Below are 16,100 nucleotides of genomic sequence, written 5' to 3'. Positions count from 1 at the left end.
CCCATTTGCCAGCGTATTTCGTGCAATAATCCGGGTGGTGCAATAATGCGAAGTTATCTAGCTGGACCGCACTGGTTTGGGACTTGGGGATTCCGTGCAATAAACAGAAGTGTGCGTTATTCCGTTGTGCAATTAACTGGCTTCTACGGTATGACTAAATAAGATATTTCTATTAGTATACATAATACAATCTGGGATAAAGTGCTTTTTATCTTCTTTCGTGTTAAAATTGACAGATTCGTTGTTCAAGAGGAGAGCGGTTATGCCTTTCTGATTCAATTCACAACTAGTTTGTGGTACCGGTAATAGGATCATCTCAGCCGTTTAGATACAAGAAGTAATGAGAGCTTCGCGAAACAATTAGTATCTCGGCGGAGCCCGCGAGGAGTGCAGCCGCTCCCCCCGCACACTGCACCCGCCGTCCCGCTAGACAAGGACGTACTCATCTCCATACACAAGGCGGCGGTGTGAAGCATTAAATTGGCTGGCACAAGTGACACGCGCGAAATTACGCGTCACACTTGGAACTTCCTCGCTGCATTAGCGGTGAAATGTCACGTCTACAATAAAGTCAGTTTATGCAGCGAGGACTTAAGGGTCAACCTAATTGCGACCGAACAAATAAAGAGATTTGAATGCAGGGTTTGCTACGCGCTACGTTTTAATGCCTTTTGGCGCGCGCTGCGAAGGGGAACTGATTAAAATTGGCAAGGTAGGACATCAAGACTGCATTATCTTCAATCAAAAAGATATCCCGGGGCACAAGTCTTTCTAATTCATTCCCGAAAGTTCCTTTGGATATAGATAACGATCTCTGTCGATAGTTGTGGCGAATCTTCAAACCCCTCGGCGCATTTTCTTGATTTCGTACCGTGGCTTTGTGTCACCCGTGCAGTCTTGTGTCTATTCGCTAGGAGGCGTAATCCACAGAATACTAGTAATATACACCCCAAGCCGCCGATATGTTCGTAAAACAGCTGATTAACAAAGTTAAAGCTTGTATGTTGTATATGGATGTGTCCTGATACTGCTTGAGATCATAGCAAACGAAACATGAAATAGAGCGGAATTAGGGACCTGCTGAAATGTAGCAAAAATGACTGGCAAATGTCAGCTGTCATCTTCAATGACACAGCGAGTTAATGTTCATTGCTGGGGTTGAGACAGATCGTCCAGGTGTAACATCATGCGATGTACCGAGTTAGGAAACCTCGCAGGGGAACCCTGGAAGATATTCCGGGCAGGACGCTCGCTGTAGCCGCGGACTTTATTTTTCTTAGCGGTGGCGGATTTGCGGCAAGCCAGACTGCTGCGCCACAGTACTAGTGGCACCGCCGAATGAAAATAAATAGGGGACTTACACGACAATCCGGCTGTCCGAACACAACTAAGATAAGTGGCACACTTGGGAGGGGCGAGTGGCGGGTCTTATCTAAAACCTCGTTAGTAGGGGTTAATTGAAAATCGGAAACCTGCGGAAAAAGAGGAACTTTCATGAATTCAGCGGCGAGTCCTGTGCCTGTGGGTTCGACCTGGTAGAATTATCCTTGCCAAGATGTCGGCATATATACATAGTGATGTGTGGGTACCACCGAACAAGTGATTAGAAGTTATTGCAGAAGGCATATTGGGAAAGAAAGGCGAATTTTGCGGCTGTCGCGAAGCTTGCAGTTCGCTAGCGGGCCGATCTGAGTGCAGGTGGCGTAATAATCCTCACCCCTCCCACTATAATACACTCCATCATTTTTATCTATTATTGTAAGGATCATTTTCTCCCACACTGATTGCAGATTATGCTATAATATCGGCGCTAGTGTGAAGACTAGGATTTCATACGCAGGCGCGCAGTGTTTGAGGGTTTGGTGTACATCATACACTACGCTTAGACGGAATATTACATGTAATAGGACACCAGACGTTACCAATTATATTGTTCTACTCCAACCGCGTGTTATCAGAAACAAGGCTCGGATACTGCGCGTGTTTTCCCGGTATATTAGTCCCCGCTTTGCTCTGCGGGGAAGTTAATTTTCAGCGGTTTTCAGACGCGGAAACATGCAGAGTCTCGCGAACAACGTCCAGACATGAAAACATCAAAGTGAAAACAACAATTTCCGTTCGGCTCCCGTCAAACCTAATCAGACTCCTGAGTAAAGAGGAGGCATGCGAACCTCCCCTGCCTCGCGCTGCATGCAGAAATTAAGTTAATAAATGAATGAAATGTTCAGAGAGAAAACCGCATCTCGCCAATAACACGGCGAGCCTTTTCGGCAATTACTTTCCAGCATACCCCCGTGGTCTTTTCCATCTTATTATGTTCGGAGTTATTAGAAAAATGAAGAAAGACCGTGCAGGATATTATTTTGCCGCGTCACGCGTTTGATGTCAAAATTAATGAAATATTGCACAAAGCGTCGCTACGTCACACCCTTGTGGCTCGAACTTATTTCATCAAGCTCTCTGACATTTGATATACGTTGTACGGAATCAAATAAGGACGGCAGACATCGCAGCAAAAAACTACATAGCCGACTGATTGGTCGAAGTCCCCCAGGCAATGTATTTGATGTTCTGCTAGATCTTTAATATGGCCTTTCCATGATGCATGTGTGGGGCGCTGGATTACAACGTGTAGAGATTTTTTTGGGTCTAAAAACAGAAACCACCCGCATATTTTGCAAAATCGCTCTGATTCCTACCAAGTCAATTTCTAAGAACAGGTATGGCAGTAATTTTAAGTAGCCGGCTTATTTTCTGCTCAGAAAGTAGAGACGCCTGATATGAAAATCCATATCGCTACGCATAGATTTTAACTGTCCATGTAACTGCAACGCCCCATTCCCATTTTCTCCCCCAACACTTCGCTAGGCACGAGGGTGCACGAGTCCAGCCCCGGGCTGAAATGTTGTTATGATTGGTGTAGCCTGTAGAGTGATCGTCCGATCCCGACTCTTTGATTAGCTGTGGGATAAGACTCTGACCTCACACTCCGCGCACAAGTAATAAAACGTTTAAAGGCAGAATGATGTGTGATTGATAATTTCATACTCCTGTGCCTTGAGGGGCGCCTATGAAGAATGTCAGTGTGAAGAGATAAGATGGACTATGTGTCACCACCGCGCAATAATAACTCGGACTTTAAGACAAAAATCGTTACGTCGCAAAGTCCGTCCGGGGACGCTGCCGAGCGGAAAGGAAATTAGATAACATCACATATCTTTGTGGGACTTCTGCAGCAAGCGACACAACAAGGGACCATACTTCAGCTATTACATGTATTGCTCTCATAACTTACACGTCATTTACAAGGAGAGGACTACCTGTTTCAAAAAGTTTCTAGTAGCCCTGGAGAGGGCAAGCTTACTTTACTGATAGGGGATGGGGGTAACAGGTGGATGGTAGCTGCCATTTATTTCATACACACCTTACCCACAAGATATGCTTGTCTTATAGTATGTCTTCTCTTATTATGTTACATGTACACATCTTTATTCTCGAATCATAGACTCGAGGATTATATCATTCGTGTCTGTGTGTTTGCGCAGGCGTGCCTGTATGTGTTTATGTATATGTCCTTGTGTGTGTGTGTATGTACATGTATGTACGTATGTATGTATGTGAGTATGTATGTATGTATGTGTGTGTGTCTCTCTCTGCATGCGTGTGTGTGGCGGCATATGCGTGAATGTGAGCGTGTGCGTGCATTTGTCTCCATGTAAGTGTGTCAGCATCATGGTGTGCATGTGTCCGTTTGTCAGTGTGTGTGTGTATTTGTATGTGTTTGCGCATGTGTGTGTGTGTGTGTGTGTGTGTGTGTGTGTTTGTCTGTATGTTCCCCATTAGTGCACTGGCCTTTCTCTTGAAAGTATTTGGGCAAATATGCAAGCCCTATCCCCTAGTTAACAGTAATTACGTGACTCGCCCTGGTTGCGTAGCCAAAATGACATATTCTCACGCATCGAAATCAAAATCATTGTAAAGTAGATCCACGACCCCATACATTTGCCAATGATGTTAACCCTAAATTGTATCAGTTGATTCTTAGTTACATATGTCACATGTTTGAATTGTCCTACCATGGAACGTGTCATTCAGCTTATAACGTTAATGTTCTCCATTAATCATGCCAATCGTCACAAAAGCTGCCAACATATCAAGCATCAGGAGAATCCGACAACACCTTCTTGAGTTATCCTGTTTAAAATGTTTCAGTAAAAACCCCTCTGCAGTTCCAGAACAAAGTGATATGTGGCTCAAAGGCTTTGCCACTTCATTCCGTGCTATAGCAATGACTCCAGTTTGGTGATCCTGTCATCCGATTAGATCCAGAGATAGAAAACACGGAAGTTCCGCCGCAGTAACATAGCCACACCCATACTCCAATCATTTCGAGGTCTCATTAACACCTACCCACAGACGAAGTACCAGGTCTACATTGTAACAATCTAGGACTTATATTTTCAAAGAAACGCACACGCAAACGCAAGTATACGCGCACGCACGCCCGTACTCGCGAACACACGCATGCACACACACACACACACAAACGCAGACACACGCACGCACATACACAAATATCAGAAATCATAACCTCCTTTTGGAAGGTAAAACAAACACGCACGCACGCGCGCACACACACAAACACACACAAGCACAGACACACGGAAGCGCGCACGTACGTACACAAATATCAGAAATCATAACCTTCTTTGGAAAGGTAAAACACGCCCGCATACATATGCGCACGCACGCACGTACACATACACATACAAACGCAGACACACACACGCACGCATACGCACAGACGTCCACAAGCATCAGAAAATATAACCTTCTTGGAGAAAGTAAAACAAACCAAATGTAGTATAACAGACTGGTGTTAGTGAATCGTGTTGTTGGCTCCATCCATTAGAGATTGGCATGCCTTTCTACAACAAGTCTGCGAACCAGCAAGGGTGCCTCTTGTCTTTCTTCGCTCCGGTCCAAAATAACAAGACAGTGTTTAATTGGGTACCAGCTTGAGAGCCACGGGGTCAGACTACTGAAATGTTGGGCCCGTGGATTCTTCTCTGGTGGCCCTTGGTATGTGAGATGTCGGCAGGCAAGACGGCTTCCATCCCTGGTCCCGGTAATTATTGTGTCGAAACATGTTGTTGCAGCTGAAAGGTTTCACCACCCTCGTGACAGGTGGTCTCGGAGAGATGGGGGTGTCGGGAATGTTTGGACATGTGACCCCCAGTCTTCCAAACACTCATGTATCACTGTGCACTCTTGGGGAGAGGGGGTAGCTGACAGTACATCGCACTCACATTCCTGACAATCACTTTACTATTGCAAACCTTGCAGTGGCTTTTTTTGGCGCGCAGTGGTGCAGGTGCAACGTCTTGTCGTCTGACCTCAGTATGTACCTCTGGCGGGAAGAACGCTATCCCAGCTGCCATGTACGGATGACGCCAGGGACAAACAGTAACCATATTTTCCCCCCGGTTCCTCTCTCACTCCGGACGTCACCACCCCCAAAAAGGTCAAATTCTCATGCCTCAATTTCAAGTCCGGTTTCCTTCATCAGTGTAACGAGGATACCATACAGTACGAAGCACTTCATGCCTCACACAACTCACCGAACTGCACATATACAGACCTGGCAAGAAGCGTTAAACATGCAAGGTAAGACCTTACCAATGTGCCCTGCCACGTTTGTCGTACGATAGGTTCCCGATAGCAAGTTGTGTGTAGTCTTGAAGCTGTCGTGGATGTGTCGTACGACATTCAAGATGTCTTGTTACTGTAGACGACGATCCGTTCTTTCGTCCTACGACCTTCATAATATATCGTACGAGTAACATGGCCGTGTATGCTAGGTTTACTACGACGTGTTCTTTAGTTCTGAAATCGTAGCCTTTCTTCTGCGTCGTTCACTCTTTAAAAGTTAGCCGTGTCCCAAATTTTAGACCACACAATCCTGTCTGCAGGCTTTGCCAACTGCGTTCTTCTTTACACATTATTAAATTGTTGTCGCTGCACGATCTACAGTGTCAATAACGCTAATACCACGGATTTATCCACCATACCAGTTGTGCGGTGATGTATCCTGAACGCGTGGGTATTCGCACTTTACCAACATGTGAGCTCATTTTATTTATAAGAAAGATGACTCATCAGACAACCACAAGGACTTCTACAAACCAACCAATCTTGTTGTCATTGCAAACTTCACCTCCTTACCCAGACTGCTTTGGGACCCTTCAGGCCGAAATGTAGCTACAACGAGGATGCATGGCAACGTTGGGCTGTGTATACTGTAAATGCACAAATGTTCGCGGTGGTTTTATGTTCGCGGTTTTCGCGGTAGCCACTACACCGCGAACTTAAATCCACCGCGAACATTTTTCATTATAGTATTTGACTACAGTCTATGGTGCTACCGCGAACTTCAAACCACCGCAAACATTTTCCCGTTACAGTATGTGACTACAGTCCAAGGCGCTACCGCAAACTTAAAACCACCGCGAACACTCCATTTTCCCGCTCCTGCGAAAGTAAATCCCCGCGAACTTAACTATTTGGATTTCACATTGACAAACAGACAGATAGACAGACAAGCCAACAGACAGATAGACAAGCAACTTTTCACTCGTTTCTTTGTTTTGTTTTCTCATGTCGAGTTTGTCCTGAAGAGTGCAAGCTGCATGTCCGGTCAAGGCAGATTTATTTGATCCACTCACAACAGGAAGAACCGCAACTCTTTTCAATGAATAAGTGTGGTGGGTTCTTTAATGTGTTGCTCTCCTCAAACATCACAGCAACAGTTAATGTCCTATCTGACGAAATCCCTAATGGAAGGTAGGTAGAGGAAAGTCGTGTAACGTTCCTTCTCCAAGCGCAGAACGTTAGTGACAAGTTCCTGGGGATTTAGTTCCGCGGTAGCGGAAAAAGGTGCTTTTCGCGGTGGTTTTAAGTTCGCGGTAACAACATGCACTGTAGTCTCTTACTGCTATGGAAAAATGATCACGGTGGTTTTAAATTCATGGTGAAGCGGCCACCGCGAAAACTGCGAACATTGAACCACCGCGAAGGTTTCTGAATTTACAGTATTTGAAGCCAGGACCTCAGGTTTTGGGGCAAACACTCTAACCATGACGTCATCACGACGCCACAATCGCGAAGTGGTTGTGATACTTCATACTGACATGACGCCAGGTTACTCTTCAATATAGGGGGTGGGTACCGGTACAAAACCGGTTTTTCTTTTTGGGCCGGTCCGGAAACAAGAAATCTTTTAAAAAAAGTTGTGCCTTGCCGCGTGTTAGGGATATCGTCAGGAAAAAGTAGGTCAGCACTTCAAGCCCGGCAAGGCAAAATGCTGTGCCTTGGCAAAAACACAATACAATGACTGTTTTTACTGTTTCTGAAAGAGCTAACCAAGAGGAGTAAAATGCTTTTTAGATGAAGCGAATGGCTTGAACGGTTGCTGAGATATGGCTCCACAAAGTTGCCAAAACGTACCCTCAGATATGGCCGGCTGCGCGATAAACGATGAAAATAAAAAAAAATACCTTTTTTGAGGGGTGATGAAAAGGTAAGTAAAGGCTGCAAAGCTTGTTTTATCTTATTTCCCCGTAATATGTACTACATAGAATCACTCCACAGAGTTCTGAACATTCATGGCATTTTATTATGCTTTTACACAGGGTCGATGTATGCAGCACCCACTGGTGTCCTTTCACACAATAATTGTCATCTTACCTTATTCTTTAAGAAATAAGTAAATTTGGGTTTAAAAGTTCACATTTTGGGTTACAGTCAATGGTGTTTTTTGCACCAGTTGAGTCGCATTGTAGAAGATTAAATATCATACTTCATATACTTTTGCAATGTACACAACATTATGGTATGTTATATTACCAACAATGTGACATCTATAGAATATCAGCAATATTAATTGCCTTATAACAAGGTCAACTTGGTCAAGGTGAAAGGTAAGTGTGTGAATATGTCGCATTATTTTCATGTTGAGCCATGATGTTACACTGTATCAACAGTACAACTTTACACTTAGATACATTTGTAATAAAATATAGAAGACAGATGTTTGTACTAATAAGAGATAAAATATCAATATAGACATTGTGTAAACACTAAATTTATTAGGACAAGTTCAACATTTTTCAAGGTCAAAGGCTCAGTCTTCAGGATACATACAATCGACACAGATTTCTTTGATGTACTTGCAGGTACATGAACTTCTCCTTATTTAATCAATACTATAAATAGTATAATGCAATGTAAACTACTTTTTACAAAAACAACAGGCTTACTCATCATTTTCTGTGGTTCCTGGTAGCAACAGTATTCTTTAACAAACTTAATGCTAATAGCACTGGCTGCACAACTTGTCAACATTATGTTTGACCTCTACCATTCAATATCTCCGCTCCGCTCTCCAGTCTTATATCAGCTACATCTGGTACTTGGTGCAATCTACACTCCACCTGAAAAACAAAATTATTTGAGTTTCATGATTAACATGTCTACCATCATGGTGATAATGTTCTTCCATCTGAGGGGATGACGACCTACTCCAGTACCACGTCTGATGTTCATCTACATCATCATCTTTCTTATGACTTCTTTCTTTCTTGTGACGAAAGATTCAGAATGATCCAATAATGAAATGAAGAATTCAATAAAGAAAGAAAGGCAAGTTGGGGTAAGGAATAGATTAACTTATTATCATTGATTAAGTAGATAAATACCTGCAACAAGATGGAAGGAGGTAAGTGTCACTGTTTCTCAGCCATCTTCTGCGACTGAATCTCAGTACCAACTGCGACAACCTCGCCCGGTCGGTAGGAACCTGGCTGATAGTAGAGACAAGAGTATAATATTGCAGGTAAGTACATATTTATGATTTCTGCTACACCAGAAAAACCCTTGGCACAATCTGACAAAGAATACACAATCTGGTTGCACAAATTTTTCACGTTAACAAAAATGCTATTAGTGTTTTGAAACATTTGGGCATAGGTTACCCGGCTGACCCATATCAGGGGGCACGGTGCCTCAAGTTCAACAAGTGAAAAAAATACAAAATGGTATTTTAGTCTTGGAACGAGGCAAGGGATGATTCACACCAACAGTAACGATGACATTGAAAATACAATTGAGATTTTCTTAAAAATTGGGCATACCCTGTAGGTACCTCAAGTTACCATGGTGCCTCAAGTTCAACAAGTAAAAAGAAATACTAGTAGTACACAACAGGCCAATCAATGATCCATATGTAAAATATGCTAAAGAAAGCAATATGCTAAAGAAAGCAATAAACTAATACGAAAAAATTACTAAGAAACATTTTACATACATGTAAGTTTCATGACTAAAACATGGATAAAGAAACACTGCATAGAAATTATATTGCTGGGATTGACTTGAGAAAAAATTGTTCAAAAGCACATTTTCTTCAACATGCCCCCCTCCCCCAAACACTACAAATTGTATCAAGTATTTTACCTTGAAATTCTTCATCCATAGCGTCAAAAAAGGTTCTATTTGTGCCGCTTCAGTCACATATCCTCCGTTTCTGAGGGGCACGCGGCCCAAAATTTGGCGCGTTTGGATCGCGCGGCGCCGTCGCCCGGCCAAATCGGGGCGATCGTCGGGGAAAACAGCGTACGGCAGAGGGTTTTCGTGGTAGCGTTGAAATACCTAGTCAAACGTTCTTGAGACGTTTCGATGACGTCATTGCCTACTTATATATTCACATGCAATGCATTGGTCTAATTAGGCATTTATTTCATCTTTATGAATAGGTAATGCAAATTATTATGCGAGATAATTCACTTGATTATATATTTACTTCAATGGATTTGAAATATTACCATACGAACGCTTCATTCATTCGATGTAACCAGATGTTAAGAGGCTTTCAGTACCGACCACAACTGTTATCGAATGCGTAAAAGGGAGGTATAAATATTGACGGGTATGTACTGTTAGTCGCCTAAGCCGTAAGTTTGTCCTCGAGAAAGAGAACTGGGAAGGGCCTTTGGAAGGGCCTTTGGAAGGGCTGGGTTAACATTGCTTGAACCATTGAACCATTGAACCATGGAACCATGGAACCATGGAACCATTGAACCAACCAAGAAAATAGTGGCCACAAGGCCATGCCGCCTGCGGCGGCAAGGCAAAAACGGACCTGAAAAAATTTGGTGGACCGGATGTTGGACCTAGTGGAAAATGAATATATTGATCAGGCATTCACACGTTTTGGGGCTTACCGGTCGAAGAAAATAACAAGAGCGAAGTGGCGTAGAGTATATAGTCGTTTCTACCAAGGTTTACAGCCAATCGTAGAGAGGCAGTTAACCTTGTAGGGTTTAAAACGCCAGTGGGAGTCGAATACTTCAGGAAGCGAAATGGACCATTGTTTTGAGTTTTGTCCATTCACATGTTTTCACATACTGACTCAGGTCCAGGTTCAGATCCGAACCTGGACCTGATCTTCTGGACCTGAACTGGACCTGAAGTTTTAAGTATACAATGCCACGTCCCTCCACTCCACCAAATGTTTGTGTGATCCAGATCTTTGTGTTACCAGTTTACAGTTGAGATATCTTTTAAAGGGGCATTCCACTCCAGAAAAGAGTGTTATACTCCAACAGATAACGTACTATCAATAAATACATAATCAGCCGACCTTTCGTGGGATTCTAGTCTCCAAGCAGACCCTACGGTGCCTTAGAAAGTATAGCGGCACCATTTAACTCCCTTTGGCCGGCGATCTCCCTTTGGCCGGCTATACTCCTTTGCAAGCTTTGATACTATCTCTTTAGGCACCGTAGGGTCTACTTGGAGACTAGTGGGATTCTACTTGTGGTGAATTACGCAATGTATGTTTTATAAACAATACGACGCTCACAATACTCCATACGCACAGACACTTCCTTTTATCGTGCATATTTTCGGAATAGGAGGAGGAGCGCTACGCACACAAAGACGGCCAATTGATCAGTAGATATCAAAGAACACAGAACAGGGCGAGTTTTTCTTAGCGCTCCTGAAATTAGTATTGTAACCTAGCTTTAATCTAGCATTGTAAGGCACATTGTATTCGTCTAATGGCTTTGATTGATTAGAGGGCACTTGGGGAGTTTAGTAGACGACTGAATCCTTTTTGATGCGTGTGGGGCAAATGGGTACTTTATCGTATAATGTGAAGTAGTATGCATTTATTACTTACTAAAATTCATATTAATCGGAAAATAACTCTCTTTTTTTGGAGTAGAATGCCCCTTTAAACAAACTCAATCTATTCGAAAGACAATGACTTTCTCTAAATTCTGGGAATGAATGAGGAGCATTGTTGTGTAGGTACGTGTCCAGAACGGTACGTCTTATATTTCCTTTTCAATGAGACAAAATAAAGCGGACAGACCGAAAAGCAAGACTTTGAATTGCATCAGCCTTATAAAATTTGTATTGCAGAAGACATACAATGTGTTGATGTTTTCTTTAATCATCTATCATATTATACTGACATTTCTCATACCTCTGTGAAATATTGAAAATTTTTGTAAATTTTAGATAAATGTTATTGTATGTGATTATTTGTGAAAACAATGTCTGAATCGGTATAATCTTTTCTCGTTGTTAGTCTACCGCACCGCCCGCAAGTGTGAAAGGCATTCTTTGGTAGAGTGCTAGAACAACAATTACCCATTAATCCTAGAAATGATGTCCAAATTTACATAATCAATGCATGGTTCGGTTCACTCTTAATTAACGCTCATATGTTCTAATTATGAATTTCCCATCATTTACCACTAAGAAACTATCATTAGTAGCACTTTTCAAAAGATTATGAATTTTGAGGCTCACTTTTGCGTAATCAATATCTACTAATTTTCCGCTCGATCTAGATTACATGTCACATGTATGAAATCCCTATTAATGACCTCGCCAGAATTGTACACATTTATCATTGATTGTGAAAATGAAGCTATAATTTGTATAATGTAATCTAATTATCATATCTCCATAAATCTTAAAATTCATTTCGGAATCCTTCCTTGAGTTATCCTCTTCCGAATTTCTGTTAGTCTGGGACAATTCACAGCGTCAAGTTCCCACCATTGATATCGGTTTAAAGGTCGATGACCTGAAATAACCCCTAGTAAGCAGTCACAATCTATGTCATGTAGGAAGTGAAACACATTGCTTTACTATGTTGTCTGTCATTATTTTTCTTTTTATTTCTTTCATTTTTGTATGGCCACTTATTAAGTTGAATAAGGGGAGTGAGGCTTCAATTTCGACAGACAGTACTGGGAACAGCCGTCATCCTTTTATGGTTAGGCATAGCTGTTACTTTTACCCCCTCTGAAAGACACATCGGTTTACTTTTGTGATTTATGTGAGAACGCCTTTGGAAAATAAGGGGAGAGTGTAGTTGATTCAAAACAAAACTGTTTGTATTCTTCTTCTTCCAGAACATTATAGAGTTCATAACTTTCTCGACGAAACTCGACTGACGAAAATTCGACTGGGGTTTTGTAACAAGAGGTATAGGAATTATAGAAAGATGTCATTGATTTTGTAGACAGCCATGAAATGTACCAAGTTGCCAAGCTACACATTTTCGACCTAGTCAAAATCACTATGAAGAGAAGCATGTGTTTAGTCCTTGTGTTGCGAACTAATACTATTAAAACTGCGTTTGCAAAATCAAGAGTTGGTAACAAGGAAAATAATGAATTTAGGCCGGGATGAACAAAGCTTCATCACACGCCAAAGAGACCCTTCTTTTGTATTTTTCCAGGTTTTCAACACGTTTGAACGGCACTTTTGTATTCCGTGAGTATCGCTGGGTAAGTTGTGATAAGGTATACTCAGCTTCCTATACAAAGAAATGACCTAAATATTGACTTTTGATCATTCCGATTCCTACAAAGTTTTCTTCCAAAGTATCATGGTGTGAATTCTCCTTGTCGATTACATTTGCGTTTTTGTGCACATGTTTTAAACTGACTTTGTGTCAGATTTGAGTTTTGGCGTGTTCTGTAACACCCGTTCTCGTGCCAGCGTCAACACCAATGCATTCACCGAGTGCCCAAAGTGTGCAAATGAGAGGAACTGCTGAAAGGAAAATGCCTACGCGGCTGAAAACTTCTGCAAACTTCATTAGAAATTTGGTGGGAAACATCATTACGGTAATGGCTGGCCCCGATTCACGAGTTGGCCAAGTTCATTAAGCACAGCGGGACTAATGGCGCTGTGTAAACGTGGGAACGCGCTAGGAACAAGGCAGGCACGTCTCTAACGCACAGCGGCCCATTCAGCGCCACAATACGTCCTCTGTGGATTCATTAAGGCATTCATTAATGCATCTTCGCTGACTTTTGTGACAGAACAAGGGCATTGTCACCATTATAGTTAATTAATGTGAAGTTAGCCATGCAATTACTCGTCACCCCGAGTTTGCGGGGTCCTCCCCATCAAAATTCCTGCAGCGTTGCCAGCAAACATCGAATGTTCCAGCCCGGAAGGACAGCGAATCTGTCCAACATATGTTGTACGCACGCTGGTGTTTTCCTAATCTGGTACGCAGGGAATAGGCTCTTATAAGTTTTCTGCACACCAACGCAATATTTACATGGAGGCCTGACGAGAAGTAATAATGTAGCCGCGTCCTGACAATAGAGCCTATGGGGACTTGGCATTCCTTCCCATGGAAAATATGGCGGCCAGGTTTTCCCAGAGCCCGGCAAGATACAATTTATCACAGCGGACAGATAAATTGAATCAAATTGTTGGCGTATGCAGGACTTTTGAGGGATGGGAATTAATAATCGTCTGACAAACGAAAATATATAGGCAACCCTCTCAATTAACCCCTGAAGAAGAGCTGGGGTGTGCCGGTGCTATCGTTTTTCCCGAACAGTGTTTGCAAAGAACACAACGATCCATCAACCCTGGCGCCCCTTGCGCGCTAGGAGAATGATAGCGCGCGTTTGTGTGAAGAGCGGTGAGAGAAATGTCGTCCCAAAGTAGCTTCGTCTGTAGGGCGAGGGGGGAAATGTCGTCTGACAAGCCTGGGGGACGAAACCACTCTCCTTCACGGGGGAAATTGGGGTCTCCTCGGGTTTACGGCTCCGGCAACATTTTAATTACACAGTTTCTTTTTAACAAATCCAAGGACAAGTGTTTTCATTAATTGGTTCCGCTGAGAAAGGTTAGAGGCCGAGCGACTAGGGGCCAGTGGACCGTGGGTTTAATCTGCTAAATGCCAGACGGTCTCACCTGTTCAGCAAGTGGGGAGGTCTCGCTGGTGGCTCGGCCTCTTTTTCCCGCCAAGCTCATTTCTCTTCCCGACAGCGGGACGCTTTATCGCGATTAACTGCAAACGAGCTTCACATTTTGCCGAGCCCGAAACCATGTGTAGTCCGCCCCCTTTTGTCCAATTAAGATCGCATCATCTCTTTTATCCGCTAGTGCAGCCCTGTAATTTTGTGCGCCCGGTCTTACCCGGCGCGCTCTTAATATTATTGGTTTCATTTCAGGGTAATTTCCTAATCAATATTTACAATCGACGGTAATGATGCAATTAAGAGAATGTGCTTCTCTTACCATTTCGCCTGACACTTGCTTGACATCCCACTGACAGCATGCACACGCATGGCTGGGGTTGATATAGAGAAGGTTTAGTGCAACAGAAAGCCTCATAAATAAATCAAAATGAGCCCCTTTCACTCTCTCAAGTGCAGTGATGGAGGGCAGCCGATTTTCCGCCGGCGTCCCATTACAAAACCGGGCAAGAGATCGCAACTAGTGGCGGATCTCCCTCGCCAAGCGACCCGATTGTCGGGGGATGTATTAAGTAATTACATCGTAATGGCTATATTGTTGTCTTGTCACTTTCTATGGCGCGGGCAAATCGCTCCTCTCCTTTCATTATCCTTGAATCGCGGCAGATCTCATTCCCTATGCATCAGCGCAGCCCTTTCGCATTGATCTTTGAAATTGGAGGGGAAGAAAAAGGACCTGAAATCGGATTTCGAGCGAAACCTCAATTAGGGATATTACTTCATAATGAAAAGTTAATTGCTATATTATGTTGCAGGGAATTTCATTCTATCTAGCTTCGGCCATGCTTCTAATAAAGGCCCGGCCGGGAACGGTTCTGCCAAAATAGTTCCATTAAAGTCTAATGGAAAATATTACAAAGTGAATCTCTCGGAGAGTACGTTAATGGACGCGATACAAAGGCAACTCCCCGGGCGGCGATATTGTTATCAATCGCCGGGAGAATTGGACTTTTTCTCACCCTTCCCACAACAAGGCGACTTCATGCCTGCAGAGAATCTGCCCGCTCGACCTTGTATTCCCGATCGCGAGGTCTCTACCAAAACTGTATCAGCGAATATTACTTTCATGCTTATTACCCGCCGCAATAACAGGGAAATGAATATGAATATTGTTCATTTCATGTTCATTTTCAGCTACAAGGAGTTGGATGAAAGGGGACGTTTATTATTATCAGGGAGCGGTGGCATTTTGGGCCTGCTCCGTACCGTGAATTCCAAGAGGACCTCGCCTCGAACTTTTCGCATCTGAAGTTCGCTTGTAGTTTAATTGGATTTCAGCTGCCCATAGGTTTCAACCGTATATTAATTTTCCGAAGCTCGCAGCTGCTACGAACGTGTAATACCCTCTGTTTGTTTTCTTTGACATTTGGTTAATTGCATTCATCCGAGGGCGATTGTGGCGAATAATGAACCCTTCCGAGATCCTCGGGATTATGCTGATAATTGCTTCTTTTCTAAGCATCAATCACTGAGACTTGAGCGATATAGAATCGGCCCTCTGGCATTGCAGCCCATTCAGAGCGTGGCCCTCGCCGCTTATATGTTCTTTGGGAGCATGTAATGGAGAAAAGTTAGTAATTAGCCGCAGGAATTTATCAATACTTAAACAGCTTTTTGATGAAAGACGAGGGGCGAGTAACAGGACTGGGGACTGCGCATTCTTCTCCAAGTCGGGTTGTCTGGGGGAGGGGGGAGGCGTTTGATCGCAGCTGTTTCGCCACCGATTTTATGACC

The sequence above is a fragment of the Branchiostoma floridae genome, chromosome 8 (genome assembly GCF_000003815.2).
Source record: "Branchiostoma floridae strain S238N-H82 chromosome 8, Bfl_VNyyK, whole genome shotgun sequence".
NCBI lineage: Eukaryota > Metazoa > Chordata > Leptocardii > Amphioxiformes > Branchiostomatidae > Branchiostoma > Branchiostoma floridae.
This window is presented reverse-complemented; position numbering follows the sequence as displayed.